The 5000-nt window shown below is 35.2% G+C and overlaps 1 non-coding gene and 2 pseudogenes across 1 annotated transcript in view; all 3 read right to left on the bottom strand.

Moving 5' to 3' along the window:
- The window catches only part of LOC129252439 (large subunit ribosomal RNA), a 6722-nt pseudogene extending 2976 nt beyond the window's left edge, over positions 1–3746 (bottom strand).
- Positions 3747–4188: 442 nt separating this feature from the next.
- Positions 4189–4369, bottom strand: LOC129252445 (5.8S ribosomal RNA; annotated as a pseudogene).
- Positions 4370–4955: 586 nt separating this feature from the next.
- Positions 4956–5000, bottom strand: part of LOC129252426 (small subunit ribosomal RNA) — a 1991-nt gene continuing 1946 nt past the window's right edge. The window contains exon 1 of the ribosomal RNA XR_008583436.1: positions 4956–5000. This exon is cut by the window's right edge and continues 1946 nt beyond it. This is a non-coding gene — a ribosomal RNA (small subunit ribosomal RNA).

The following is a 5000-nucleotide window of genomic DNA, read 5'->3' as shown; positions in this document are numbered from 1 at the left end:
ACTCCACACTCCCGCCCACACCTACCATGGATGCTTTTCTGTCCGAAAAATAACTCCGCCATAGAGTAATTTCCGGACAGCCAAGCTCCTCTAGCCGTTGTAAGACACGGTCCCAGCGCAAATAGTCAAATGCGCCCTTGAAGTCAATAAACATGCCAAGGACATATTTATTGGCGCTTTCATTTACTGCATTCTGGACATACAACCACGCATCTTCTGTACTACGTCTTTTCCTGAAGCCGTACTGCCTATCCGACCTAACACCCCGAGTTAGCTCCTGGAGGCGCTCTACCATAACTCTTTCCAGCACTTTTCCAAGTACTGGAAGGAGGCTGATACCACGATAAGATCGAGGATCACTCCTGATCTTATCGGGCGACTTCAAGAGTACGACGACCCTAGCAACTTTCCACTCACGTGGAAAATATCCCTCCCATATGCATTGATCATAAATGGCCTCCAAATATTCCGGAATGAACTCCCACAAGCATTTACACATCTCTCCGTTCAAACCATCGAGACCTGGAGACCTTTTAGACCTGACCAGGCCAAACGCATATTCCAACTCCTCAACTTCTATTGGAGGGACAGGCACCTCTTGTGCAGGAGGAACCTGAACCTCAGCCCTGGGAAAAAACTCGCCTAACAGAACACTGGCGCATTCTCTCCACGTGGATGAGACAGTGTCACCCACGCGAAGAGAGCTAGCCATCTCGTTCCGACGACCCCGACAGATCCTATAGACCTGTCCCCAAGGGTCGTCCCTATTTTCCCCGACAAACCTTCTCCACTCTTCCTCTTTGACTTCTACCAACATTCTCTTATATTCCTTCATTCCTACTCTGAATTGAGCCTTGAGCTGTGGCAATTTCTCCGAATTGGTCCGCCTGCCACGTTGAAACAACCGCCTCAAGCGCCGGACAGACCTCCTCTTTGAATTCAACTCGCTAGTCCACCACTTAACACCTTTAAGTCTGGCAACCCTAGCTTTTTTGAACATCGTGTCATTAACCCCTGTAGATAGGGACAGTAGGAATCTCGTTAATCCATTCATGCGCGTCACTAATTAGATGACGAGGCATTTGGCTACCTTAAGAGAGTCATAGTTACTCCCGCCGTTTACCCGCGCTTACTTGAATTTCTTCACTTTGACATTCAGAGCACTGGGCAGAAATCACATTGTGTCAACACCCGTTAGGGCCATCACAATGCTTTGTTTTAATTAGACAGTCGGATTCCCCAAGTCCGTGCCAGTTCTGAATTGATTGTTAATTGATAATCGTTATAATTTAAAAGGAATATATATCGAATGATATAATTCCTTAAAAATTTTAGCAAGAAAGTTCCACAATTGGCTACGTAACTACTATCCGGGGAACAAGAATCGTAATTCTCTATTTACCCAGAACGAGTACATAAACCATGGTATTGCTTCCCAATCAAGCCCGACTATCTCAATCTTCAGAGCCAATCCTTATCCCGAAGTTACGGATCTAATTTGCCGACTTCCCTTACCTACATTATTCTATCGACTAGAGACTCTTCACCTTGGAGACCAGCTGCGGATATTGGTACGGCCTGTTGAGAAGTTTGCGTGACCCCACCATAAATTTTCAAGGTCCGAGGAGAAAATATCGACACAACAGTAAATGTCATGCTCTTCTAGTCCATCTACCATATCTCTCTTCGAAAGACTTCCATGGTAGTACGACTATAAAACAGAAAAGAAAACTCTTCCGATATCTCTCGACGGCTTCTTTATGGTCGTTCCTGTTGCCAGGATGAGCACAAGGCCCATTTTTAATAACAAACGGATACTCAACAGGTTACGGAATTGGAACCGTATTCCCTTTCGTTCAAAATAATTCAAGTATTTTAATTATTTTTAAATATATTTTTATTAATATTTTTTTTTATTAAAAACTTGAAAATTTTCGGCTTTCGCCTTGAACTTAGGACCGACTAACTCGTGATCAACCACTGTTCACACGAAACCCTTCTCCACTTCAGTCCTCCAAGGTCTCATTCGATTATTTGCTACTACCACCAAGATCTGTACCAATAGCGGCTCCATGCAGGCTTACGCCAAACACTTCTAAGCACACTATTGTACCCTCCTACTCACTAAAGTTTCAAAATTTATAAATCAATCGAAATTGTTTTATAAATCATCTACTTTAGCGGTAATGTATAGGTATACAACTTAAGCGCCATCCATTTTAAGGGCTAGTTGCTTCGGCAGGTGAGTTGTTACACACTCCTTAGCGGATTACGACTTCCATGTCCACCGTCCTGCTGTTTTAAGCAACCAACGCCTTTCATGGTATCTGCATGAGTTGTTAATTTAGGCACCGTAACATTACGTTTGGTTCATCCCACAGCGCCAGTTCTGCTTACCAAAAGTGGCCCACTGGGCACATTATATCATAACCTCAACCTTCATATCAAGAAAGGTGAGGTTCTTACCCATTTAAAGTTTGAGAATAGGTTAAAATCGTTTCGACCCTAAGGCCTCTAATCATTCGCTTTACCAGATAAGATTATTTTATATAATTTTTAAATGCACCAGCTATCCTGAGGGAAACTTCGGAGGGAACCAGCTACTAGATGGTTCGATTGGTCTTTCGCCCCTATACTCAATTCTGACAATCGATTTGCACGTCAGAACTGTTTCGGTCTTCCATCAGGGTTTCCCCTGACTTCAACCTGATCAAGTATAGTTCACCATCTTTCGGGTCACAGCATATATGCTCAAGGTACGCTCCAGTTAGAGGTATAAATAATAATAAATTATCATTATACATAACTATATGGAACGCCCCGGGATTGAATTAATTGACTATTTATTAAAAAATAGACTAAAAATTAATCCCATTATATTTAAGTTAAGTTAATTATGCCATTAAGTTTAATATAACTCAATGACTTGCACATATGTTAGACTCCTTGGTCCGTGTTTCAAGACGGGTCCCGAAGGTATCCTGAATCTTTCGCATTGTTAATCATATAAATGCATACAAATAAATATTAATATCATAGATATTAAATTTTTTGTAAAATTCAAAAAATGAATTTTAGCATTATATATAATAAAATCTATCAACACTTTATCAAATCATTAGTATTTATTTTATGTTAATATGCTTAAAAAGCAAATTAATTTAAATAAACTTAATATCACCAATGATCTTTTGATAAATACTTTATTATGTTAATAGATTACAATGTCCTTATATGAAAAAAATGCACATTATTTTTTTAATTATTTAATGATGAATTTTTCATAATGGATATTCAGGTTCATCGGGCTTAACCTCTAAGCAGTTTCACGTACTATTTAACTCTCTATTCAGAGTTCTTTTCAACTTTCCCTCACGGTACTTGTTTACTATCGGTCTCATGGTTATATTTAGTTTTAGATGGAGTTTACCACCCACTTAGTGCTGCACTATCAAGCAACACGACTCTTTGGAAATATCTTTCTAGTAATCATTAACGTTATACGGGCCTGGCACCCTCTATGGGTAAATGGCCTCATTTAAGAAGGACTTAAATCGTTAATTTCTCATACTAGATATTAAGATATTCCATACACTGCATCTCACATTTGACATATAGACAAAGTGACTTAGTGCTGAACTATTTTCTTTTCGCTCGCCGCTACTAAGAAAATCCTTGTTAGTTTCTTTTCCTCCCCTCATTAATATGCTTAAATTCAGGGGGTAATCCCATATGAGTTGAGGTTGTTTTAATATTCTTTTTTTATCTTCTCACAATTTAATAAAAAAATTATATCATCTTTTCATCTCTATTTTTCTTTTCTCCTTTTATATATTGTAAATATATAAAAATAATAATAATGTAAAATGAGGCAATCCTAGAATAAAAAATTTAATTTTTATGCTAGACATTCCTCCTTTTAATTACATATATAAATTATTATTTTATATATATATATAAATAATATGAAAATTTTTTGTAAAGAATACTTAGATTCAATATTTTCATCATTTCATTTTATTTGAGAGGATTTTTTTTTTAAAGAATATATAATAAATAAAATTCATTATATATCTTTATTTTTTTTGCTATTAATATTATGAATTATTTAAAATCCAATAATATACACATTTGCTTAAATTCAATTATTTTTATAAAAGAATAAGCAACTTATTTAGCATAGTCTTACAACCCTCAACCATATGTAGTCCAAGCAGTACTTTAAAATTGAATTTAATGTACATAACAGCATGGACTGCGATATGCGTTCAAAATGTCGATGTTCATGTGTCCTGCAGTTCACACGATGACGCACAGTTTGCTGCGTTCTTCATCGACCCATGAGCCAAGTGATCCACCGCTTAGAGTATTTTTTTATTTATTTTTATTTATAACAAATGTCAATTTTTTTTTGCATATATTAATTGAAAGAGTAAAATTAAATAATATTAATAATATATAAATTGATTTTCTTTCAATAATATATATCAAATATATTTAACTCTAAACATTTTTATTAAGTTGCGAATGTCTTAGTTCAACAATAATACAGTGGTGGTATTTATTATGATTCAATTATTTTGTATTTTTTTAATCATTTTATGTATATATAATAATATAATAAATATATACCACTTTTGTTATTGTGAACAAATTAACTTATCATTCAATCAAATGAATAATAAGTACAACTTTTTATTTTCATGTTTAAAGGTTTTTAAAAGAAAAAAATAAGAAAAAACATTACAAAATGTACCATCATATATTATATTTAATATGATATAATTGATGGATCACAAATTGAATGAAAAAGAATAAAAAGAATTATGGATTCAAAATAATTATATAAATTTTTTTTTTTTTCTTTTTTTTTTTTTTTTTTTCTTTTTGTTCGTTTGTTTGCTTGTCTGTTTGTTTGTTTGTTTGTTTGTTTTTCTTACGGATATGGAACACAATAATGATCCTTCCGCAGGTTCACCTACGGAAACCTTGTTACGACT

This window comes from Anastrepha obliqua, unplaced genomic scaffold (assembly GCF_027943255.1).
Source record: "Anastrepha obliqua isolate idAnaObli1 unplaced genomic scaffold, idAnaObli1_1.0 ptg000207l, whole genome shotgun sequence".
NCBI lineage: Eukaryota > Metazoa > Arthropoda > Insecta > Diptera > Tephritidae > Anastrepha > Anastrepha obliqua.
Note: the sequence above shows the minus strand (reverse complement) of the source record. Positions and strands in the feature narration are given on the sequence as shown.